The sequence below is a fragment of the Myxocyprinus asiaticus genome, chromosome 43 (assembly GCF_019703515.2).
Source record: "Myxocyprinus asiaticus isolate MX2 ecotype Aquarium Trade chromosome 43, UBuf_Myxa_2, whole genome shotgun sequence".
NCBI classification, from domain to species: domain Eukaryota; kingdom Metazoa; phylum Chordata; class Actinopteri; order Cypriniformes; family Catostomidae; genus Myxocyprinus; species Myxocyprinus asiaticus.
In genome coordinates this window covers 1,159,511-1,187,500 of record NC_059386.1, presented here as the reverse complement: position 1 = coordinate 1,187,500, position 27,990 = coordinate 1,159,511, and the positions used below count along the sequence as shown (strand labels likewise).

The window sequence follows — 27,990 nt, the reverse complement described above, 5'->3', positions numbered from 1 at the left end:
TGTGTGAGTTTGTGTTTGTGTGAGTATGTGTTTGTGTGTGTGTTTAAGTGTGTTTGTGTGTGTGATTGTGTGAGTGTGTGTGTGTGTTGTGTGAGTGTGTGTGTATGTTTGCGTGAGTGTGTGTGTGTGTTTGTATGAGTGTGAGTGTGTGTTTGTGTGTGTGTAAGTGTGTTTGTGTGAGTGTGTATGTGTGTGTGTGTGTGTGTGTGTGTGTTGTGAGCACACTGGTGAATATGGTGAGACTGTCCAGGCAGCATTAGAGGACAGAAACAAAGAGACCTTTGACAGAGCGCGGGAGACACTGATCAACCATGAATGACAAACATTCACACAAGAGCTTTCGTTCAGTCTGCCATGAAAACACAATGCAACCACACACAGTCCAACAACCTTCATTTTCAAACATCATTTGTGTGCAATCATTTGAGAGATGTGCAGTGCTGAAGAGTTTGTCTGCGTGACTCGAGACTCGCTCCACAGTGAGTTTGTGCACCCTGATGATCCCGCACTTCTGGCTTGATTGTTCCAGTAATGAGGCCAGAAGCTTACTGAAGTCACTAATGTGGAGTTAACAGGACACAATGTTTGTCTTATTAGTATGACTTTAAATAATATTTGGCCTTTAAACAACACAAACTAAAACTTTTGATCTCATACAATAATAGTCTTTTTTTTTTTTTTTTTTCAAGTATAATGTGTGATGTCCTTCATGGCACAGCAAAACTTAGTGATACGATCAGAATGTCTTTTAGTTATCTATTCATATTATATCAACTCCAAACTTACTAGACCGTGTTAGACCATGTTAGTAATGAATAGTGGTCGACCGATATGGGTTTTTTAATGATTGATGCCGATATCCAGAGAGCAGGGTGGCCGATAGGCCGATACACCACACGATTTAATATAGTAAATAACAAACATAAAATTGCTAATAAAAAAAAATTTAAACTCTTATTTAGCACTATATTTACTCAATTTCACACAAAACTTTTTTTTACAAAGAATCTAAAAAAATAAGATTATATTTTAAATGATCGACAGCAGTTTCTTCAGATTTCTGTTTAGTCATCAAATTTTAATAATTAATTTGCCCATGAAGACATTTTTAATATATTAGGAAGAAGGAAATAACAGTACACACAGTAGTCCAGCAACCATGGATGGCATGTGCGCATTAACAATCGCATTTACTCAAAAAATTCAGAATCAAATCAATTGTACATACAGTGATAGTGAATAAGACATTTACGCATAGCACACGCGAAGCGCTTTTACCTTACAGTTGCGCTCACAAGAATCTCCTGACAGTTTAAACAGCCTGGATCGCCTACTTGGATTGTCACAGACTGACCATCATGATTTGTGAATCAGAGGAACTTCTGATCCTGATCCTGAAGTTTCAGATGGTTTTGATTCTGGCTGATAGAATACACGCTTCAGAGGAAGATATTAGATGAGCGCTTGACGAGAAGAAAACACTGGATTTTCATGAGGTTCGTGAATGACATCCGTTTAAATAAGATGTGCATATTAGCAGATGGAATATGATATCAGTTTTATTGATATTTACCTTTTTATCATTAGGAAAGTGATGGGGAACTGTTGAGGAGAGACTGTTAGAATACGTGCTTTAGAGGTGAATAAATGAGTGCTCCACAGGATGCTGGATCTGCTGAAGTTGTGTGAGCTTGCTTTAAAGAGATATGAGCATATTTGCAGATGGTGTATATTGCCTTTTTATCATTAGAAAAGACAGTTAAAAGTTACAGGGAACTGTTGAGAGAGAGGGAGAATGAAACAGGTGGGCACTTTAACATTATGAGCTCAAACGCGTCTGCTGCGGCTCTGATATGCGGACCGTTTAAATGAGACTGTGTTGCACACCGGTCTGTTATTGTAGTAACACGATGGCACAAAACAAACTATGACTGCTCGTTTACATGTCTCAGTCACTTCACATGCTAGCAGGTGATTCTCAGTGCCCTCAAGAAACAAATCGGGCAAACGGGTAAATTTAGTCAGAAAAAAAGGCAGAATATCGGCCGATTTAACTGCCTCAGCGATATATCGGTCAACTACAAGTAATGAAAAATAATTTTGGTACTTTACTTTGCAGGGCTGTAAGCATGTATGTAGAATTGAGGATAATAGTTCAAGAATCAGCCCATGTATCTTTAGCACAAGTCTGAATATTAGGGATGTGTCCCTCAATGTCTATGCTAGTTACAGCCCAGGTACTTTGGTTCTGAGGTGGGAAAATTCAAAGAAAATAATGAAAAATAATAAAATAATAAAAACTTCCTGGCACACACGTTTCCTGAGAATGGCCACATACTGTACATCTCTAGTGAAACATGTAAATTGTATAGAAGTGAAGCGGGCAGGTACCTCAGGCTGATTGCAGAGATATCGACACAGCTCTCCTATATACTGAAATATAGTGATGTTGTGTTTCCTAGTCATTCCAGAACTGAGAGGCAGAGAACTTCTTCTTCAGGACACAGGTGGCTCCTAAACCAGCAAAGCATACAGACAGATACTCAACAAAACATGCTACACAGTTCAAACATAAAACATTCTGTATGATATACCTGATCATGCTGTTTTACACAATCAATCACACACTGAATTGAAATGCTAATTCTGTAAGATGCTGTTGAAAGGGCAACAAATGAAATCAGGTTTGTTGAATAGAAAGAGTTCAGCAGAAATAAACGCTTTTGTACTAAAAACATCATCTGCAATAAAACACTGAATTCATTTCTATTGAATGACCAAACAAGGTCTCATGAACTTCGTCATTTATCAAAGGTCTTTGAGTACAAAACAGTCCACAGACTAATCAACAGCCTCTAGTGACTGCACTCTGTGTTTGGACGATTGCCTTTGGTAACAGTTGGTAATCACTTACACGGATCAAAACTAGGGCTGTTAATCAATTAAAAAAATGTAATCAGATTAATTTCATCATATGCTGATTAATAATCAACTTAATTATAATAATTGCACACAATTGAAATTCACTGTGAAAAGCCCCCAAATGAAGATAATTTAAAGACACATTATTGTTATGACAAAGCATTCTGACAAAAGTGAATATATAGTTTGTTTTACTTCCATATCACTGAACAGAAAGCCTGTCACAGTTTGACAATCTGTCTGAGGTAAACTTAAGAGCTGTTCACAAAGGATGTGTTCTTGTATTCTGTTGTGCTATTTGTTTAAGTGTTGAACTATGGACACATGTATCAGACAGGTGTCTTTGGCCGTTGCACCACGTTTTTAAGACGTTTTGAGACCCCTGCGTTCTGTTCTATTAATTTGCGCTCCATCTAGCTGTTTTAACGCAAGAACACGTCTACAAGTTGTCTAGAATGCTGACTCGCAAATACATGTAGTTGGTACTTCCCGCCTGAATTGCCCTGGTGGTAGGAAAAGTCCTTATTACAGAATTTGCATATGGGTCAGGGGGCAAGAACAATTGCGTTATTTTCTTCAGAATTAATCACACTGAATTACTGTGTTAAACTGACAGCCCTAATCGAAAGGAAAACATTCTATATGATCCAATTCTTCACTTCCATCAATCATACACTTAGCGGAAAATTCACTAAACTGTTGCACCACTTTTGTGTGTGGTTTTCACTAACCTCCTGCAATCTTTTTTATACGGGTGCAACAAGCACTGAATAGCATTGCACCTTTAGTATTTAAAGCTTTTGGATTAAATAAAAATGGAATGGATGTCTTAAATAGCCATATTTACACATGAGAAATACCCAGTTCAATGGTCCCTCCGATGCCTACAAGTGAGGCAGCGCTGTGATACAGAGGAAGTGGCGTGTAGATGACATAATTTCCTGTGCCACCGTACACCCAGAACCCTCCTGCTGCCTTCAGGGACTGTAGATGAGTGATGACTGCAGCCTTGGGTAACCCTGCAAGAACATCCATACACCCCACAGTCAACACACCAGGACAATGTGAAAGATCATGCTGCTGACAGCAACACAATCAAAACATGTTTTGATAAGCAGAGCATGACAAATGAGACCTCATGAACAACTTTTGCTGCTTTTAAGTTTGTTAGTCACTTCAACACACCAGAGATATTCATTCAGTCAGACTTTTAAGGACTTTGTGGCTTCACCCTGATTGAACTAAAGACTAAATGCTGACTTTACTACAATTACTAGAGTCTGGAGCTCAAGTCTGAGTCAGATCTCACAATTCATTTATTATCTGAACTAGCAACTTTTTTCAGATAAACGCATGTAAATAGCAAGTTAATGATATCCAAGCCTGTGTGATCAACACCAAAAATACTGGATATAGCACCTTCATCTAAAAACTCAAAGGCAAATATATTAATAATATCACCTGCCACCACCTGATGTAAGGGATATTTGCGATTGAATGCACTTTGAATCAGGTGGTTTATTTGCCTCCACATTGTGCATTACAATTATTTAACGCACATCTAGCCATGGATTATCCCGCTTATACCATGGTCACTTGCCAGCATTGATTAGCTACAGCTTTCCTTAATTTTTGCAGAGCAAATTTCAACTGGAAGGATAAAAATAAGTTAACTTTATCTACGGGTCATTAGATCTAGAGTTCTGCCCATTATTAATCAGACACAGAGTTAAAAGTTGCGTAAACATATAACATTTATTTGAATGAATTTCATAAAAAGCTGAACGAATAATTGGAAAAATGGACATGAGTTTTTTTTGGAGACCACACACTGTAAATACTCAAACCATATATAACCACATAATGTATTAGGATTAGAATTCATAAAAATATGTAATGCTTAATTTCTATACTTTGTCATTTTCACATTGATGTGAAAAAAAAAAAAAAAAAAAAAACCTGCATTACAGATGTGACATCTCTCTGTTACAGACATGGCAATAGTGAAAGTGGCACTTACATGACAAGAGGAAAACCATACAAAACGCTTTAAGACCTGTAGACTTTGACCTCTAAGACATTGGTGGTATTCATTAAGGCTGCATGATTGACTGAATTAAGAATGAAATTGTTATTTGGCCTTGAACGATTACTAAACAGCAAAAAGGCTGTTTTATAAAACAGTCTTCATTAGCTGTGTTTCCACTATCGGGCCAAATGAGGGCATGCTAGTGCGTCCCAGGGACAGTTGCATTCCCACTTTCACTTCCGGGGCTTCATCGAGCCTCTTCTGGGCCTTCTCGAGGCCAATGGCTAATGACCTTTAGCCTGCCGGTTACCCTGGGGGCCAAACAAGGCAAACCGGGGATCGAGGTGGGTTCAATGTCAAAGGCGGAGTTTCGCCGAACTTGGCTCGGATGAAAAATAAATGTAAAAAACGCGGGCACAGTACAAATTTGATAAAATGCACAATGGACAAAGCAGTGCCCAAAGAAATGACTTTCCATGGTTCAGTGATAGATGGTGTGCAGGGACATCGCCCCGCTGTTAGTGGAGAGACCACTCAGTAAGTCGGTGAGTTGTTGTCACTACTTTATCTTGCTAGCTAGCTAATGTTTACATGCGATATAAACTCAATATTCTAAATAATTAGATAACATGATACCTTATCTTAAGTTTCTATTTTTATTATGAAATGGGCGAGGTGTGTGACGTTGGCACCAGGGCGGCGTATTAAGGGCGAGTTTTAGGGCAATGCCGCGGGCTACTGGCCTGATGGTGGTAAAGCAGATAAATTTTGGTCTTGCGGCTCGAGGCTGTTGGCCCCTGCTGGCCAGTTGATAGCTCTGGCTTCCACTGGCCCGATAGTGGAAAAGCAGCTATTCAGTGCTTCAGTCATGTGATGCGGGTGTGTGTGGCACTGAATGGGACTACCTGTGCATTAAACGGTTTCTACGGTATTTAAATAAAACATGGTATAAAAACATTTAGTGTTGCTTACAGTGCAAAAGCTAGCAACACATTTCACAAACCAGATCTGTCACCATCATAGACCCCATGAGTCTGTTAGTATTCAGTATTTTACATATACAGATATGTAAAAAAAAAAAAAAAAAATAACTCGTGTTCTCTTAATACTGGCATATACAGTAACAGTCATATGGATGTCAACCACAATAAGCCGATATAAACTCTTTGAGATATAGATGAAACTGTTGTAGGTTTATAGTATAATGTGTATGTTTAAGGTATACTATTAAAGTGTTGAGTCAGTAGCCCCAGTTGTGTGTTTATATTGTTAAAATTTACAAAAAAAGTAATGATCAATATATTAAAAGCTTCTCTCTGTGAAAGTATAAAAGGGGTAAATGTGTGTCAACTGTGTGGTCAGAAATGATGTCAGCCCAAAAGTCTAAAATATTTCACAGACATAACTCAAACAAAGTGAAATATACAGTTGTAAGTAATTATATACAGGTATGAGCTGCTTCTGAATCAGAGCATCACTCATAACTCACGCAAACAAAATGGAAACTTCTGATCAAGAACTGGAAATTTTTTCCTCTGTATTAGATGTCTTTTACACATGCTATTTCAAAAAGTGGTGGCGACATGTCCCACCCGCCCCACCCATTCATGACACCTATGATGATGTATATGAGTCAGAGCAATCTTATTAATAAATCAATAATAGACCCTTTAAACATTATATTGTTATGGAAGCACAGACACAGAGGTGAGATTGAATCCAATAAGCAGTGATCTTTATTCAACCACAGGATAAACAAAACAGAGAAGAGCTGTTGCAGTAACTGGTAACTGATGATCTTTAAAGCAGGAGACTGAAAAGGCAGGATAATGCAAATGGAGAATAACCCACAACACGAATAGAGAGGTAACAAAACACTGCAGTCTGGTGATTGAGATCGGAGTGTGAAATGAGGGGGAGAGTCTGATGCAGGCGTAACATATATATACAAAATATGGTAGTTTATCTGTATTATGACAGGTTTTTCTTCCTTTATTTTATGGAGTTTTGAACAACCCATGTAAAAATGTTCAATAAAACCAAGACAGTCTGCACTTGAATTTATAATTAACAACTTTGTGTATAAAAAAACTAAAAACTCTTTTTAGACATTACCGAACTAAATTTAGGTCACAAATATAAGTGTTGGGATTAAATGTTAGTAGCTTATTTAATTTAATTTATAAAAATATAATAATATAAATAATATATAAATTATAAATCTCCTATAAATGACTGTCGTATTTCACAGTGAAAATACTTCAATCATAAGGCTAGTGGTCGACCGATATGGGTTTTTTCAATAGAATACAATTTAACAGCAAATAAAACATATTCAATTGCTGAATTTACATGAACACTTATTTTTATGCAATATTTAATCAATTACCTATAAATCTTTGAAAACAGAAAATGCACATTATTCACTGACAAGACTGTCGGTAGATTTTCGGTAGACTGACATAAGGCTGAATGACACTTCCAATCAGGCAGTTATCTGCCAATGCAGATCATCTCAAAATGGCCAAATATTGTATGCTGCTTTTAAATACGCAATGCCAAGTTATAACTCTAAAAAGGACAACCCCATTCTTTTTCATTTTGCTGTTTGCTATATTGATTTGTGCTGTTTTTTGGACTGTTTTTGCACCCATCTGTGCTATTTATAATTGTTGGTCTTTTGTAATCATGTAAACATCTTTGATCTTTTTGATGCATTACCGGCAATGTGTCTCATTCTGCTGCTGCCAATGACTGGTAGAAACTTTAGGTTATTTATGTAAGCCTGGTTCTCTGATAACAGGAGTGAGATATCTCACTATGGGAATTTGCCTCAGGCGTATCCAACACTGGAAGCAATGTCACCACATCTGTCAGCTGACAGACCAGTGATACCCATAGCAGTGATAAGGGAGCCCCACCTCCCTATATAAGATGCGCCACAGGTCTCTATTTCATTCTCCGCATATCTCTTCTGCATGCAACTGCAAGGAGGGAAGTGTGGTGAGACATCTCACTCCTGTTATCAGAGAACAGGGGTTACATGAGTAACCTAAAGTTCTCCTTCTAACATTCGTTCGGTATCTCACTATGGGATATAGCCAACTCCCGTATTGCAGATATGCTGTCTGAAGCAGACCATCAACCGACTTGTAGTGTCCAATGTACACCCACCTAATCAATTTGCAAAGAATGGATGCTTCACTTTGTTATTGTTTATTTGTGTGTGTGTGTGTGTGTGTGTGTGTGTGTGTGTATATATATATATATATATATAATTTTTTTATTATTTTTTTTTTAACACATTGGCAGATTGACTACCCACACTAAGGACTGAATGAGCCAATGACGGCTTTGTAACATTCAGTCTGTAAAACCAGACAAAAGTGTGAGGTGACGCCCAATTTGCAGCCGCACAAATGTCCTGGACTAAAATGCCTTTAAACAGCGCCCACGAGGTAGCCATGCCTATGGAGGTCGCAACCCCAGATTGTTATAACTTAATATAATAGCTTCCACTACCCAATGAGACTGGTGCTGATTTACGAGAATCAGCCCAAGAAACAAAAAGCTGATTACTCTTCCTCAATGCCTTAGTTCTCTCCATGTACAAACAGAGTACGAACTGGACACAGACAATTAAGCCGCTCATCCTCCAACAAGGAAAACGGCAGCGGGTGAAAAGCCAGCAAGTCCACCGGCTTACGGTTGCTCACCTTACAAGTTGCTCACCTTAGGCAAAAGACTGGATTCATTTTAAGAGACACTCTCAACAAATCCACCACAAAGCGCAAACAAGAGTGATGTATTGACAAAGCATGGAGTTCACTAACTCTCTTGCGGTCATCAGAGCCAGTAACAAAGCTGCCTTTAGTGAAAGGAGCTTCAATTCCATACTTTCAACTGGCTCAAAGGGAGGCTGAAGAACCACGGACAGATCTCATGATGGAACTAGCGGTTTTGACATCCTATTTAAACGTTGAGCGCCCCTCATAAACCTGCAAACAAGCTGGTGTTGACCTATTGTACTCGAGACAATTCCCACATGACAGGCTGATATTGCAGCGAGAAAAACCTCGACAGTAGAAAAAGCCCTGCCTTTATCCAAAATTTCCTGAAGAAAACACAAAACATCTGCCAGTACGGGCCGATCAGTATGACTGAGTGTCTATATTCTCTTACTCTTCTCAGAGTTAGAATGATTAAACTCAGTGGAGGAAAAGCGTAAAGTAGCGCGTATGGCCACGGATGTGCTAGAGCATCCACACCCATAGGAGCACCATCTCTCACCAGAGAGAAGAACAGAGGGCAATGAGCGTTTTCGTGTGATGCGAAGAGATCAATGGCAGCTTGCCCGTATCTCTCCCACAGCTGACTCACCACCTGAGGGTGAAGCTTCCACTTTCCGTACAGAGGATTCCCCCTGGACAGGAGATCCACCCCATATTCATCACTCCCAGAACGTGCGTCGCCCGCAATGAGAAAGTGTACACTGCTCCACACAACCAGCTTTTGTGCCAAGCTGTGAAACTGCTGTGAACGCGTGCCCCCTTGTCTGTTTATGTATGCCACTGTTGTCATGTTGTCCGATCTGACTAGGACATGGTGGTTTTGAAGGAACAGTGCAAAGTAATTAAATGCTATAAACACTGATAGTAACTCCAGAAAGTTTATGTGCGCATTGCGTATTGAGGGCCAAACTCCATTCACTATTCTGCCTTCGCACACCGTGCCCCAACCTGTGAGTGATGCATCTGTCGTCAACACTTTCCTCAAAGAGACCATCCCCAAAGGGATTTCCCTCTGAAGGAAAGCGGGGATTCTCCAGTGTTGAAGAGCAAGCATCCCCTCTGACATCACTGTCACCCTGTGATTTAAGTGACGGCGAGCGCACAAGTGCTATGCTGCTATCCAGTGCTGAAACTCTCTCATTCACAATAGTCCCAATGCAATGACTGATGCCATCAAGGGGATGGTCTGGGTCCTGAATCCAGATTGCCCATCTCTAAAATGGGTTGGGAAATCAGAACGTTATGTCTGCGGAGCTTAAGCAGTGAATTTTCGGGGAAGGCAAATTTAAAACACCTCCCCATCTTTTTTCCTCGAATCGCAATGCTGCCGCATCGTAGAAACAGTAGCCCCGAAAATGGCTTTCGGTTCCACCTGGGCATCCAGGAAATCCATCTTCTCTCTCTCAGACAAACCCAGCCAAAGAGCCCATTTGCCCACGACGGCAGGACTGCTGTGGCCGCAGCTCTGGACGGCTCCTCTTAACGTGCAAATGTTGAGATCCACAATGACGCAGATTTCCTCCCACAAAGTCGCGTCTGGTGCCCCAGCGTCAATTTGCCACCCCATCTCCTCCATCAGCTCGGTCTGATACACTGTGAGGGGTGGGGTGGCATTAAGAGCTCTTATGACTAAGGCTGAAGATTGGAAGATCTTCTGATAAATGGAGGCTGATAATCTCTCCGTCCGTCCTGGCAATGAAGGGGGAGCGGACGAAAAGGCCACCCGATGATCGGGATGGAGATGATTTACCACCGATGCCTCAACTGGAGAGGGGCTGGACCTCCCATGTACATCCAGCCTAGAAAACCTTTAATAGGCACTCAGTGAGAAAACGGCTTGTCCCAAAAACGTTGCATATCTGCGATGCACGATTAACTGTATTACCGGGGCAGCACGAGACGGCAGCCGTTTACTATCATACAGGTTTCTCTCTGCACCCTGGCCCACCTGCTGTGACGGCCAGTCGATGGAGAGTTGGACTGCCGCCCGTCTACACATTTCAACCAGGTCCAGCTCTCCCTGGACAGGAGATGGGGACGCGTCCATTGCGCTGCCCGACCGAGAATGAGCGGGGAGAAGGATTCTCATCCTCCTCAATATCATCCTCCAAAAGGCGATCATCGTCATAATCAAGTCAAGTCATTTTTATTTGTAATATAAGACTGTTGACTGAGGAACTAATTTCCCTGAGGAGGTCCTGCATTAGATCTCTAACGATACACGCATAAATTGTTTTCTCTGACAAAATCCCTAAAGGGTGCAAAGTGTTATTGATAAGAACGGATTGCAAATTTACAGTGACTATAGTACCCTGAAGGGTTTTATTCAGGCCCTGTAATTGTTCTTATTGGAGTCATCATCTCTGCTGGATTTTTGGACGATGGCGACGTGTGCATCTGAAGCTGGCGAACTGTTTTCTGGACCAAGTGGTCTCGGTATGTCAACCTGAGCCCACATGTGTCCACGACAGCAGTCAATGAGCGGAGCCAATCGGTTCAGTAGGTCCTGGCCAACTAACAGTGGTTCTGTATCAATGGGACATATGTAAACAGGGTCTGTTAGCATCATCCCTTGAAAGGTCAATCCAGGCCCGTTTTGTGATAGACGACCTATCTTGCGTGTAGCTTGTGATGCTTACGTTGCAGGTCTCTGTCTATAACGGTTTGCCAAGGGAGAGCTTTGCTCTAGTCACCTCTGCGAAGGTGTCTGAACCCATTAGACTATTTCGAAACCGGTGTAGAGTAGTGTGTGGGAGCTGAATGACCCATGTCAGGCGTTGCCCTTACGGTACAGATCGCCCAAAAAGGTCAGAAAGGAGGGTGTGGCATGTTAGGAGTGACTGTTTTGGGGAGCAACTTGGACACTATTCCCCTTTTCCCGACCTACAAAGTAAACTTTGGCGTTAACGGGAGGGGGTACATCGTCTAGTCATACTAACGAGGTTTCAGCGCCGTGTTCCTTTGAAGAGGTCGACGGACCTGGTGAACAACGGAGCACATCAAGCTTAGTTACCAACTCAATCAATCGTCTCCTAATATCCTCCATTTCTTCTCTCAAATCTTGTTCTCTGAGAGGATTTGAAACCTTGCCTACCCACTCACCTTCTTGTTTGGGTTTTCGTTCGAAACGTGCATTTCTTTTCGGCCGGCGAACGTTTCGTTGTTTAGGCCTGCCGTGACCCTGGGGGTGTGTCTGGTCACCACCCCCCTGGTTCTGTTGCCTACCCTGCTGGCGGGGTGATCGGCGCCTCTGGGGTCCTGTTCTAGCATTCACCTTAACGCGAGGCGTTTCATTGCCTTCAAACGCTAGGTCTCCATACAAGGCTTGGATCCCCAGGGCTCTGGCGTTGCCTTCATGCCCTCGGGCAGGGCGCACGCGTGTCTCCCATGCCAGTTGCGCGTACTTTCTGATTTCCTGCATGGTGGGGTTGCCCATTCTGCAGTGCATTGTGACGTCATTTCGCACGCACTCATGGAGGTTGTGAAGGAAAAGAGACTTGAAAGCTCGTTCCTCCTCCAGACCTGGTGCATTACTTCCTTGGAAGTACGTGGTTCTCAGGCATCTATAATGCTCACGCAGAGGCTCATGCCTCTTCTGGGTGATGGCAAAAGCAGCTATGGTAGCGGAGGCTTCGTCGATATACAGCGAATACTCCTCGCGTAGGGCTTTACACAGAGCTGAGTAGCGGTTTCGTGTACCAGTCGGTAGCGTTTCCATGAACGCATGGACACTCCTTACCGTGGTCTTCCATATCAGCTTCAGTTTTTCACACGACGAAGCATTAGGCAAGTCAATCAGGCAGTGCTCAATTTCCCTAAGATAATTGTCGATGTTTGAATCTCGATTACTTGGGTCAAAGCGTTCTATGTCCCCTGCGAGGGACTCGAGTTGTCAGATGCGCAAGCGTTGGTGTCGGTATGACCAAGGGTCGTCCGAGTCATCCGAAACATCATAGTCACTCGGATTGCTATAGTGATGAGGACGACTTCCTTTCCTTCGTGGTGGGGAAGGAGTCCAGTCGACACGTGGGGGTGGATCCCGGGTTGCGTACAGCTCCCTGGCTAATGGGAACTTTGAGCCGCTTACACCACTCTGGGCTTGAAAATAATTGTCCCACCTCCGTGGTGTGGAATCAGTCGGTTTGAAACGCACGGTGGCGTGACTGAAAACTGACTGAGGAGGGCAACCGTAAGGAGGGGCACCTGCATCCAACCAGCGGGCCGCTGGAGGATTTTGAAAGGTGTCTTGGAGGACGAAGTCAGAGACTGTACCACTAGGGGCAGCTCGGCTCCTAGCATGTGTTCCTGGGTTTCTCAGGGGCACATTTCTACGCGTAGCGCTAAAAAGGGGGCCCTCTTCTATGTCAGATGTTGTGCTGTGTGTTTCAGCTGCACTTACCTGATCTGACTTTTAGCTGGGCAGCTTGAAGCTGCCTGCGCAGGGCTTCGTTTTCCTCCTGCATCCAGGCATTATCTTCCTGTGCCTGGACTTTCTCAGCTTGGGTGCACCTAATTTCTTGGTGCAGGCTGAGATTTTCCCTCTGCACCACTTGGTAGCTGCTCTGCAGCTGGGTGAGCTGGGCCTGGTGCTCTGCGGTTTGCAGTTGGGTTTTGCGGTGATGAAGAAGGAACATTTGGCCCACTAGGTCCAGGATTGTGCGCATTGGCTTCCCGACCGGGTTGTTGACATAATCAACTAGTTCCTGCAATGCTTCATCACAACGACTAATATTGTAGCCGTTAAGGTTATCTCTCTCCTCTATGGAGAGACGAAGGACATCAGCAACTACATCTTGCAGTGTTGGGTTGACTAACCTCTATGGAGCTTCAACTCCAGTCACACAGGGCGATTGGTGACTCATTTTACTGGGGCCGTAAAAATTCTTGTGATAGTGACTCTGACAGCTTGTTGTTTTACAGTTGATATAATGCTAACACGAAAGCACAGTTGAGAGGCTTCGACCTGTGGCTTACGGTCTACTGTTATGTAATGTGCAAATTTCACTGTGTTCTCTCTTTGGTGGACGTCAATGAAGTGACTTGGCACCTCTCTGTAACATTTAGATGAAAGCGTTAGGAGTTAAATAATAACAACAGCAGATTTTAAGCAGACTATAGTAAATTTTCCAACCCCTAATTCACTCTTAAGAGCACTTTCACACCACACTGGCTTATGTTTGGCAAGTTGTGAGAAGTAAATTGTCAAACAGAACCAAACTTTGAAGTAATGATTCAAGTTATTACTTTGGATTCTTATGCATACACACTGTGACAGAACTGGCATGTAGGATGCCTCACACGGGGCACCAATCATTATGTAGGGCACTGGTTGTTTAGATCAGTGTTACTATCAATATAATTATTTCTGTAGTTATTAATTAATATTTAAATTAATTAATTGGATCTAACTCATTAAAACCTCATATGGGACTCCAGTAAATGTAGTGTGCTAACGTTTAGGAGCAAGTTTGGTTATTAGCAATAATTAATAATTATCAAAGATAGTTATTAATTATTAAAATCAATAGAACATTGATTAGAATCAATGTTAGCTTTTTTAAATCCTTTAAATCAACAGTTATCAAAGGTAATCGTTAATTGTTAACATCGATGAAACATTAATTAAAATTAATACTAGCTTATTGATCATTCAAATTCAATCATCCAAGATAATTATCAATTATCAAAAATCAATAGAATATTAATAAGGATTAACATTGACGGGGCACCACCCTGGAATCAGGGACTAATAACTGAATATTAAAACAATATTAGATTGTTTTCTTAGGAAAATCGACATCCGAAGAATATCGATTTTCGGGGAAAAAAACAATGAATGAAGGTTTGAATCCGAGCACTGACTTCCCGTCAGCATGACACAGGCGTATGCAAAACAAACCAAAACACTTCTCTTTGTAATATAAACAAAAGTTTATTTATGCAGTAATATCAATTAATAATTAGTACAATGCAGTCAATAAACTTCCGACTTACAATTACAAACTAAACAGTGATATGATTAGATATGGAAATAAAAATAATCCTATAACACATAAGGTGTGTGTGTGTCAGTGTGTGTGTGTGTGTGTGTGTGTCAGTGTGGTTAGTGAGAGAGAGAGAGAGAGAGAGAGAGAGAGAGAGAGAGAGAGAGAGAGAGAGAGAGATTATTAAGTGACTTCGCGATAGCTGGAGATAAAGCAGCTGTGTTCATCACACAGAGACGCGGTTTTACGAGCGGGGCTCGTAAAAGTCCTGCGTTATTTGACTCTAATGGATGAACTCAGTTTCTGTCTCACCCGCGATGGCGAAAATGCACAACAATCCAATTTGGTTGGACCACAATACAGCAAAACAAATTCGTGATAATTAATACCCTGAGTATTAATAATGAACGGACATGGCGGTCCGTAAACTGTACAAGCAAAAACCTTGAAACACAAGAATAACACACTATAATATTCTATCTCTGCCCAGACGTAAACCTAATTAATAATAATTATAATTTTCTTTATTTATCACACATATACAGTGAAATTCTTCTTTTTTTCACATATCCCAGCTAGGCTGGGGTCAGAGTGCAGGGTCAACCATGATACAGCACCCCTAGAGCAGATAGGGTCAAGGGCCTTGCTCAAGGGCCCAACAGTGGAATCTTGGCAGTGCTGGGGCTTGAACCCCTGACCTTCTGATCAATAACCCAGAGCCTTAACCACTGAGCTACCATTGCCTCTTACTTGAACTGCATGAGGACACAGGTAGAATGTGTTTTCCTCCGTCCTTTAACTCTGACCCGGTTCCTTGAGGCTTGGGTGATGACGGGAGGCCGTTTCCTCACGCTGTCGGCGGGCGGTACAGCTGTTGATTCTCGGCGGGCTGGCGGAGAACTCAGAAATGTCGACTTGATTGAAGATGGAAGAGAAATCTTTAATCTCTTCACTTCTGTAGGCCAACGGATGAAGATGCGAATTGCTCGGCGGTCTCCTTCGGATCCGTTAGAGTGTTCGGTTGAACCCAGAGTAATCTCAACTCGTCCAGCGAGATGGAGATTGTATGGCTACAGTTTCAAGTCGGACATTACTTCCTTAAGCCACGAGGTTGCACCGGAGAGCAGCAAAAAGCTACATCTGTATTCGGTGAACTAAGTCGCTGGAAGCCACTCTGGAAGCATTTCAGAATTATTTGAACTCCTGATGATGTCATGTTTGAGGGACGTTCTGTTGTGTGCCTCATCCAATAGGAGTTGAGAGCTCGATCCTTTAGTGAGCAAGGCTTCCTGGATTTGTAGTCTGTTTTGGACTCCCTTTGTTTGATTTTGGCACGATTTTATCAGTAAAATTTACGACTTAGAAGGTGGGGGCTTGAGGAATGTTTTTATGACTGTTAGGCCTGCCTTTGTCTTCTATCTGAATACATGAGGCCCAACAGCATTACAATAATCTAGTCTTGAGATCATGAACAAATTAATTCGTTTTTCGGCATCAGCAACAGAGAGCATGTGTCATAACTTAGCAATATTTCTGAGGTGGAAGAATGCTGTTCTACAAACATTGGAAATTAGATTTTCAAAGGATACACTGATATCAAGTTCTTCACTGTAGTAGATGACGTAACAGTAAATCCATCAAGAGTCAAATTATATTTTAGCGGCTTATTTTTAGATGTTTTTGGTCCAATAATTAGTACCTCTGTTTTGTCAGAATGGAGTAGAAGGAAATTTCTGGCTGTCCAATCTTTGATTTCACTGATACACTCTGCTAATTTGGAGAATTGTGAATTTTCGTTGGGTTTAGAAGAAATATAAAGTTGGGTATCATCGACATAACAGTGGAAACGTATTCCATGATCCTGATAATATCTACCAGGGGAAGCATATATAAGGAGAAAAGCAGAGGCCCTAGAACTGATCCCTGTGACACTCCCTACTTAACTTTCATTTGATTTGATAATTCCTTGTTTACACATACAAAGTGGTAGTGGTCTGATAAATAGGACCTAAACCGGGCTAATGCAAGTCCACTAATGCCAACATAATTCTCCAGCCTATTCAAGAGAATGCCGTGATCTATGGTGTGAAAGGCAGCACGAAGATCTAAAAGCACTAGAAGAGAAATGCAGCCATGATCAGATGATAAGCGCAAGTCATTTGTAACTCTAATAAGTGCAGTCTCTGTACTGTGATGGGGCCTAAATCCTGACTGAAATTGTTCATATATACTATTTCTCTGTAGAAATGAACTAGTTGGGAGGACACTAACTTTTCTAGTATTTTTGACATAAATGGCAGATTTGAAATCAGTCTGTAATTAGCCAATTCTCCGGGATCAAGCTGTGGCTTCTTAATAAGCGGTTTGATAACTGCCATTTTAAAGTTTCTTGGGACATGTCCTAAGGATAGCGACGAGTTAATAATATTAAGAAAAGGTTCTGAGATTACAGGGAATACCTCTTTTAAGTGCTTAGTTGGTATTGGATCTAACATACATGTTGTGGCTTTAGATTTTTTGATAAGTTTTGTTAGCTCTTCATGACCTATGACAGCAAAGGATTGAAGTATCTCGTGAGGAACATTATGAGACACTGTTTTCTGAGGTGCTGTGACAGTTGATTGCATAATTCCAGTAATTTAAAATAATTTCTGATTATTTCAATTTTATCAGTAAAGAAATTCATGAAGTCATTACTATTGTGCTGCAACAGAATATCTGGTTCAGTCGATTCTTTATTCCAACCCAATTTAGCCACAGTACTGAATAAACACCTAGGATTGTTGTGGTTATTTTCTATGAGCTTTCTATAATATGCTGACCTGGCAGCTTTTGGTGCCTGTCTGTAGCTACAGACACTATCCTTCCATGCACAGCGAAATACCTCTAATTTTGTATTCTTCCACTTGCGCTCCATTTTCCAAGCTGCTGTTTTGGGAGCATGAGTTTGATCATTGTACCATGGTGTGGGGCTTTTTTCTTTCATTTTCTTTAATAGGAGGGGGGCGACATTATTAAGAGTGCTAGAGAAGACTGTATTTATATTTTCCGTTATTACATCAAGTTCTTCTAGACTATTTGGCTTACTGAGTATGAGACAATTCTGGAAGATTATTGGTGAAGCTATCTTTAGTGGTCGAAAGAATAGTTCTACCTGAGTGAAATTAGCTGACTGCAGCAAACAAGAGAAGATGTAATGATCTGAGATGTCATCGCTCTGTGGCAGAATTTCTATAGTATCAACATCAACTCCATATGACAGAAGTAAATCTAGCGTATGATTATGGTGATGAGTTGGTCCTGTCACATTTTGTCTGACTCCAAGAGAGTTGAGAATATAAATAAATGCTAATTCCAATGTGTAATTTTTGTCATCTATGTGAATACTAAAGTCACCAACAATTAAAGCTCCATCTACAGATCTGATATAATATTTGCAAATTCACCAAGGAAATCTGAGTACAGCCCGGGTGATCTATATACTGTAGCAAGGGCAAAAGAATAAATAATTTTTTATTTAAATCTTACGGTGTCACATTAAGCATTATTAGTTCAAAAGACTTAAACTTATATTCTGTTGTCTAAGTACCACCAAAAATATCACTGTAAAATTTTAGCAACACCTCCTCCTCAACCCTTCAGACGAGGCTCATGTTTATAACAATAACCTGGGGGAGTAGATACATTTAAACTAATACATACAGTTTAAGTCAGGTTTCAGTCAAACAGAGCACATCCAAACTATGATCTGTAATAATTTCATTTACAATTAGTGCTTTGGTTGAAAGAGATCTAATGTTTAGAAGCCCTACCTTTGATGTTTATCTTCATTTTTATTTTATTTTTTTTAAATTTGACCTTAAAAAAAATTCTAAATGATTTGGTGAGAGTTTTGTGTTTGGTAGTTCAGGGAACAGACACAGTCTCTATATGATCTCTAGGTGATACAGTCTATGTGTTGTAGTTTATGTGACCTGTGTGACGTCTCAAGGCAGCTAGCAGATGTTCGTATTAATCAGTTTGTCTGCTTCCTGACCTGGGCACCAGTTAGTCAAATACTATCAGTATTAAGACTATGAGTCAAATTACTAGAGAGGAGAGCGGCACCTTCTCTGGATGGATGGAGTTCGTCTCTCTTTAGCAGGTCAGGTCTACCCCAAAAACTCTTCCAATTGTCTATAAATCCTATGCAATTCTCTGGACACCACTCAGACATCCAGCCATTCAGTGACACTAATCTACTATAAACTTCATCACCACGACGAGCAGGGAGGGGGCCAGTGCATATTACAGTGTCTGACATCATTTTTGCAAGTTCACACACCTCTTTAACATTATCTTTAGTGATCTCCGACTGGTGAAGCCGGACATCGTTAGTGCCGACATGAATAACAATTTTAGAAAATGTACATTTAGAATTAGCCAGCACTTGTACATTTGATCTGATGTCAGACGCTCGAGCCCCAGAAATGCATTTAACAATGGTGGCTGGAGTCTCTATTTCTACATTCCTTACAATAGAATCATCAATTATTGAGGCTCTTTCAACAAGATTCTCAGTGGGTTCAACACTGAGTGAGGAGAATCGATTGGAAACCCTAACAGGAACGGGAGATTGGTGTCACTTTGCTGAGCGAGTATGCCGCCGAGACGTCACCCAAACACCCTGCTGCGGGGGCTCTAGAGCCAGAACCAAAGTTTGTGTTGCACGCTGTACAACCCCCAGCCGAAACACTATCTACTGGCTTCTCTTTCTCACTGACCTCCACTAGCTTTCGGATGCGTGTTCCTAACTCATAAACCTTCTCCGTCAGCCTGACTAATTCCTTACATTTATCACATGTGAATCCCTCACTGCTGATGGAAGAAGCTATAGTAAACGTGGCATGCAATGCAGGAAGAAATAACATGAGACGATGCCATGACTTACCGCAATTGCTTGTTGTTGTTGTTATGGTTGTACTTGAGCGGCGAGGGTTTGAGATTGATGTGGTTTGATGGGGTTCCTGATAAGCAGTGGTTTGAGATTGATGCATTAATCCATGTAAAACACAGTGGAGAAAACAAATCCACGCAGTCGAGATGAAAGATGTAGACAGGCGGGGGAAAAAATAAAAAGAAAGAGAAAACGGGTGTGCACGGTAAAATACATGCAGTTGAAACAGTAGAAAAGCGAAAAAACCCAAAGCACGTGGTAAAATTGCAGAGGATAAAATTATGAACATATAAGAATTATAATAAGCAATGCTAAGCAGGCTAGCAAGCTACAAACACTTGTGCAGCGTGCTGGCAGCAGCTGGCTCAGGAACAGCCAGCAACCGTAATCCTCTTCCTCTTCTTTCCTGTACCCCGCCAAAGGTGCAGATTCATAGAGGGGAGGCAGATCGGTGGAAACTTCGTCCATTAAATCACCCCAGCTGCGCTGTTCCTGCGGATGAGGTGGGGGGGCCTTTCTCCGCTGATGGCAGGGATCCCCATTATTGGATACCGTGACCCACACCCTCCTTTCCAAAACTCATTCAGGAAAGGGTAGAAGCTATAACCGCTTTTAACTCTACTGAAAAAATATGTAAACCCAACTTAACGCACTGGTTTACACCCAGAGAAACAATATTGACACAGCAGAAAAGTATCTTGACTTCAACAATGAATTTTATTCACAAAAGAAAAAAGTCGCACTCTGCAACGTACCTAAAAGGCTCATCTAACGAACTGTTTAGCGACCACTCCTTGCAAGTCCTGCTGAGGATAGCTTCCAATTATCTTCACAGGTAAGAGAACTAGAATAAAGAGGAGACCTGTGGCGGTGTCTTATATAAGGAGGTGGGGCTCCATTATCACTGCTGTGATTGGTCTGTCAGCTGACAGATGTGGTGTCACTGCTTCCAGTGTCAGATACGCCTGAGGTGAATTCCCATAGTGAGATACCGAACGAATGTTAGAAAGAGAACACATTCGGTCCTGTGTGTAAACAAACAGGAAAATATGAGATGTGAAGACCTGCGTCTCTGCTTTGGCCTGTTGAAGCTGGCTGAAGCACCCAACATCACCGTGTATTGTATTACGTTTGTATGTGAGTATGCCATGACCCCTTTAATATCTCAGAGTTCTCTGAAAAGCTAATCTAATGTTGTTTCATGTTTTATTACGGGTTCTGTCGCTTTCCCTTTTTGCTTGCAGACTCTTCTCGGTTCAAGGTTTCTTTATTTTGAAAACGGGTGTTTCCCCAGAGGGTTGCTGTGATGAAGAGGAGGGCATGGCCGGCACTGAATTAGCTGATCAGCAGGAGAGCGAGATCAAGGGGAGACGGAGGCGTCAGTTTGAGAGAGCGAGAGATGCACGCGGCCACGCTACATGTTAGTTCATCTTATGTTATATGTTCTATGTTTTAAGTTAATTTATACCAATAAACTTTACGTTGACTGTTCAGCCGATTAGTCGGTGGGGGGAGTTAGTCAGACCGGTGGTGCCCTGGCCTGAATCGGGTGGGGGAGGAATGTGATGAGGAGGAGGGCGTGGCCAGGCCGTGATGGAGCACGGCCGGCGCTGAATCAGCTGATCAGTGGGAGAGGGAGATAAAGGGGAGCCGGAGGGGCCAGATCGAGAGAGAGATGCACGCGGCCACGCTGCATGTGTGTCTGTTTATGTTTGTTTTAAGTTAAGTTTGATATTAAAACTTTATGTTTACTGTTCAGCCAGTTCCTGCCTCTTCCTTGCCAATCCTTGAACTGTTACAGTGGTGCCGAAGCCCAGGAGGGAGGAGGGATGCGCTGTCGTGGAGTCCTCACCATTGCCATCCGCCAAGGGAGCAGCCGCAGCCATCTGCCTGGGGACGGAGGGGTCGCTGCCATCCGCCGAAGAAGGAGAGGAGCGGTTCCGTCCACCAGGATCTGGAGGACTCGCTGCCATCTGCCGGGGAAGGAGCGAGCTGGCGTCCGCCAGAGGGTGGACGAGCGGTTGAGGACTGGGTGACAGTTTCAGAAACAACCACTGACACATCACAGCCAATCAGATGCAAAGAAAGCTTGTACTTACCAGTGGTGCCTGAGGTGAAGATGTACAGTGTGGGGGTCTTGAGACATCTGACAGACCTGCGCTCAGCTGTGATCGGCTCCTGTGAAGCTTCTTCAATCTTATCTAGCAGGGTGTGGACTCCAGGATGAGAGCTCTCATGCTTCATACACCACACTGAGATACTGTCCTCCTGGAGACTAGGAAGAATGTCCTCAAGAGTATCCAACAGATCTACAAGAACAATAGGAGACATGATCAAGGCATCAAGCATTTATGCTTTTATTTGCCTCTAGATTCTGAGGTTCAGTCTTATAGTCAGGGTTGGGAGGGTTACTTTTGAAATGTATTCCACTACAGATTACAGAATACATGCTGTAAAATGTAATTTGTAACGAACAGTATTCCGTTAGATTACTCAAGTTCAGTAACGTATTCTAAATACTTTGGATTACTTCTTCAGCACTGGTAGATTTTTTCACTTGTTTTGACTATAAAAACTCTGCCAGTACAGTAAGACAAAATACACATGTTAAAAATACATCCTCTGAAAAACCTAAATATTTATGCAGTGTTGTTTCTAAAACAAGATAAATGGAATTGAACTTGTTTTAAGGATTTTTAGATATTTTTACAGGAAAACAATAAAAAAATTATTATCAAGAATACGATTTTGCCCTAATATCAAAGGTCTTACCAGAAAAAAGAAATTATGATCCAACGTGAATTTTCTTGATAAAAAATATGATCGTGCCTGGTAACATGTGCATGTAAAATGGCTAGAAATAGCATTTTAGCTTAGCATAAAGCTGACAATTTACACAAAGTTTATTTGTATTTCTTCTGCTCCAAACTTACTTCAAACTTACTTCTCTGTCTGCTCGTATGAATGTAACACATCATAAGAAAGTGTTTCACCGCTGTTCAAATGCACTTTGGATCGCATCATTTATATGTATAAATGTTTTCCATCTGAAAGGACTAAATATTAAATGAAACAAATGACAATAAAATGCAAAGTAATCTCTTCAGTAATCAAAATACATTTAGAATGTAACTGTATTCTAATTACAAATGATTTAAATTGTAACTGTAGTGGAATACAGTTACTTATATTTTGTATTTTAAATACGTAATCCTGTTACATGTATTTAGTTACTCCCCAACCCCGCTTATAATAAATATTACAAATCTTAGTTTCGTTAGTATGTTTAAACAATATTAGTCAAAACAATACACAGATTTAGCAGTACTGAGACTTAACACCTGCAATCATGTCATGTGACAAGAAAAGGTGTTATAAAGCAGCCAATTTCATGCATTACAACTCATGTATTATAATGTGCATATTTTGTGTGTTATGATGCATTAGACTCTATAATTATGTTACCATGAACGTATTAACATTATAATTTATTGAAATTATAGCAAAATTAACTGTGACTTCAATTACTTCTGAAAGATATAATGCATTACAATGTGTACTATGAATAATAGTGATGCACCGATGTATCGGCCAGTAAAAGCAATTATCTGCTATTGTTTATAAACAGCCAATGGTCAGGGCCAGTTAAGTCCTGTCAATCAAAATGGGGCAGAAAAAAATGGGGATTGTAATTTGTAAGCTTTGCACTGCTAGTATTTCACCAGATGGACCTACAGTTAAAATGCTGCGTTTGTTAAAGCTAAAGTGGAGGACAAGCTTCATCATTCAGGATTCAGTTCATGTGAGTAATGAGCATTCAACAAATTAAGAAATCTGACCAATTCAATGTCAGCCTAACAAAATGTTATTCAGAATTCAGTTAATGTGGGTTAATATGCTTTTTGTTTCAGTAATTCATTTATAACTGAGTGTAGTTACTCTGAAACATGAAGCACATACAGACAGAGAGAATAAAAGTTATTATTTACATTTCTTTTGAAGTTGTGTAAATAATTATAAGTGATTTGAAACAACTTAAAACTGTTGGTATCAGCAGTTTAAAGAAAAAAAAATATATATATATATATATATATATATATATATATATATATAGGCAAAAAAAGTTGTATTTGTGCATCACTAATGAATATTTGTATATTGCAGGCCACAAGTAAAGTGTTATCGATTTATCACTTACAACTTCTGACATCTGGCATATTTTTTTGAATAACAGCATAGGACAGACAAATCACACACCGACAATCTGAAGGTTTTTTTTTTTTTTTAACTGAGAGCGGTCCGATTATTTTCTTCTGGCTGTAATTAAAACTGACTGACCAATTAGATAAGAGCCTTTTGTCATTCGTTGCAGCTGCTCAAAACTGGCAAAACACGTGCATTGGATGTGCAGCTGATACACTACAAATTGTTCCCATTGACTTCCATTGTAAGTGTCTCACTGAAACACAGATTTGTGCTTTTTTTTTTAAAGAAAAGGAGGGACGAGTCGAAATAAATTGTTGTGGTAATCAACATTATGCCACAAATGCTGTCCATTGAACTTAACTTGTATTGAACCCAGAATATTTCTTTAAAGTTACCCTTTGACGTTTATTTTGGTGGAACACTCCAGAAAGACTTTTGTGTGTTTGTGTGTATCCTAGTTCACAGTACTTTTAATTTGGCTTTCATTCAAAATTTGGTGAAATGCTCCTCCTGTTTATGATCTCATTGCAAGTTATAAGCGAACAGAACTATCAAGCCTCTACATCTGAGATGCAGTACTTGTTTAGAACTCACACATTGCGTGCTGCTCTTAAAGCTGAAAACAGCAGCGTATCATGAGCCCTGCACATGCTATGAGTCAAGTCATTTTTATTTGTAAAGCACTTTTTGCAGTACACATCGTTTCAAACTAGTTTAGAAAATTGTGCTGTAATGTGGATTCCTGTAGCTCAGCTGGAAGAGCATGGTGCTAGCAATACCAAGACCATGGGTTCAATTCCCAGGGAACACACAAACTGATAAAATGTGTCCATTCATTGCACTGCAAGACACTAAATGTGTAAATGTAATGTCTTTCTTAAAATGATTTGCCTTCAGAGCCCCAGTGAGCAAGCCAAAGGTGACTGTGGCAAGGAACACAAAACTTCATAAGATGTTGGTTAATGGAGAAAAATAACCTTGGGTAAAACCAGGCTCACTGTGGGGGCCAGTTCCCCTCTGGCTAAACAACATGAATATAATGCCAATATTACTTATTTATGTTAAGTGCAAGGTCATATATTATTTGAGTAAACTGAGAAGATGTTGGTGGGCAATGTTTAAGACTAAAATTTGATACTGATTGAACTGAAAGATTAATTATTAATGTGTCTTTGAAGATTATCCCGAATTGACTGTGGAAGTACTCTTTTTCAATTGGCTGATAAAGGCTTTATTTGGTAATTTATTGTCTATGTATTCCATTTTAAGAAAAGTGATGAGAGAATTGTTACTTGCTGTTCGATTTGATTAAGGTTGATTATTTGCTGTGTGACCAAAATGTTGTAGGCAGTGTGTGTTAAAAAAGCACTGCTTATTCATTGACACGCACTGCACATGCAGACTGTATATTTATTTATATAATATATAAATGTATTTATTTATATTATATGGTGAATAAATGATGACAGATTCTCCATTTTTTAGTGAACAATCCCTTTAATCAGCAAATCAGGCACAGTCATCTCAAAACAGCCAAATGAATGGACATTTCTTAACAGTATTAAAAATGCATGTCTGAATCTCTGTACACCACATCTGCAGGCGCTTGCAAGAAACCCCTTTAAGGAATATTCCGGTTTCATTTCAAGTTAAGATGCAAAAATCAGGAATCCAATGGAAGTCAATGGGGTCAATCCGTAAACATTAAAATACTCACTGTTTCAAAAGTATAGACACAATACATAAACAATATGTGTGTTAACAGGTTTGGGGAGTAACTAAATACATGTAACAGGATTATGTATGTAAAATACAAAATATTAGTAACTGTATTCCATTACAGTTACAATTTAAATCTTTGGTAATTAGAATACAGTTACATTCAAAAAGTATTTTGATTACTGAAGAGATTACTTTGCATTTTATTGTCATTTGTTTCATTTAATATTTAGTCCTTTCAGATGGAAAACATTTATACATATAAATGATGTGATCCAAAGTGCATTTGAACAGCGGTGAAACACTTTCTTATGATGTGTTACATTCATACGAGCAGACAGAGAAGTAAGTTTGAAGTAAGTTTGGAGCAGAAGAAATAGAAATAAACCTTGTGTAAATTGTCAGCTTTACGCTAAGCTAAAATGCTATTTCTAGCCATTTTACAAGCACGTTACCAGACACGATCATATTTTTTATCAAGAAAATTCACGTTGGATCATAATTTCTTTAAAAAAAAATCATATTCTTGATAATAATTTTTTTATTGTTTTCCTGTAAAAAATATCTTAAAATCCTTAAAACAAGATCAGTTTGATTTATCTTGTTTTAGAAACAACACTGCATAAGATATTTGGGTTTTTCAGAGAATGTATTTTTAACGTGTTTTTTGTCTTACTGTACTGACAGTTTTTATAGTCAAAACAAGTGAAAAAATCTACCAGTGCTGAAGAAGTAATCCAAAGTATTTAGATTACGTTACTGACCTTGAGTAATCTAACAGAATACTGTACACTACAAATTACATTTTACAGCATGTATTCTGTAATCTGTAGTGGAATACATTTCAAAAGTAACCCTCCCAACCCTGTGTGTTAACATGATTTTACTGTGATAAAATGACATACTAACTGCATCTGTGTAAAGTTATAGACAATTTTACAACTTTGTTGTCATGACAACAAAATCCTCTAATCCCAGTACTGGATAAAACTTTACAAAGAAGAGGTTAGTAAGCGATCTAATTATTAGTTTTAGTGAAACACATTTTGTGGTATGTGAAAAACAGATTTACCGTGTTTACAGTGTCATATGAGTTTACCTGCGCCCACCACCAGCAGTCTGGCCCCGCAGCAGTTAAAGCAGTGCAGAAGTGATCTGGATTTGATGTTGGTGTTGAGGAAAGCCACAGCACAGCCCAGTTTACTGAACCCGAACCAGACCGAGATGAAGTCGGGTTCGTTGCTCATGAGGAGCGTGACCGTGTCGCCTTTCTTCACCACGTGCTGAAAGACGAGCGCGACGCGGTTACTGCGCGCATCGAGCTCTCCATACGTCACAGTCACTCCTTCATAAATCACGAAGGGTTTTTCAGCAATCCGCTCCGCTTGTTGAATAAATCTGTCTACAACAGTCACGACATTTGAGGTTCTTTTGTAGACTTCCATACGCGATCCGTAGCGGATGACGTTCATTAAAAACAGCGCGTCTTTCCAGAAGTACGGAAAACACAGAAGCTGCACCGGACACGCGGTGAGGATTCCCATTAACAGCGCCGCGATCCATGACAACATCTCTAAACTGATGAAAATGAAGCAACTGATCCAGTTAAAGCTGTTTAGTTGTAAACATGGTTAAACCAGTTGGTTGGGTGGGTTTGTGGATGTCATAACACCTCACACCGCTGTCATGGTAATTTATGCAACGCTCTGTGTGTCATGTGATTTGTACAACCGCGCTCAGTAGTGAGCGTCAGCGTTGGGTGGAATACATTACCAAGTAATTACTGTAATTGCATTACTTTTTCACAGGAAAAAGCAAAGTAAGGGATTACTCTTAATTTTTCAGTAATTTAATTACAGTTACTTCCGATGTAATTGTGGGAAATACTGTATAGACTATAGAACAATTCTATATAAAACAACAGGGAATTTAAAATAGAAATGTAATGTCTAATGTTAAAATATATGTTTTCTAATTTAACGCTGCCCCTTTAAATTCTTTGACCAGTTCATGAATAATATATTTTATTTTATATGATTTATTTGATCAGGGTTTTAGAAAGTAATAAGTAATGCAATTACACTGTAGAAGATGTAATTTGTAGTTAGTAATGAATTACTTTATTTAGAGTAACTTACCCAACACTGGTGGGTGTGTCTTTACAGCCATGGCCCTGTTCATTAACTCACTGCTAATCATAGGCATTGTCATAGAAACAGGGTGTGACATATTTCAGTTTCATGCCCTGGGTAGGGTTGCACCAGCTGTGCGTAAGGTCGCACATAATTTGGAATATAAAGTTCACACTAAGGGCTTAGTAACTACTAGTTAGTTTGTAACCAAGTCAATGCTTAGTTTGGTTGCACTACCTGTTCTTAAGGCAAGACTTAACTAGTAGGACGT

At 40.3% G+C, this 27,990-nt stretch overlaps 1 pseudogene; it reads right to left on the bottom strand.

The window, feature by feature from the left end:
* The window catches only part of LOC127433381 (long-chain fatty acid transport protein 6-like), a 55,538-nt pseudogene extending 28,368 nt beyond the window's left edge, over positions 1 to 27,170 (bottom strand).
* Between the last annotated feature and the right edge of the window lie 820 nt (positions 27,171 to 27,990).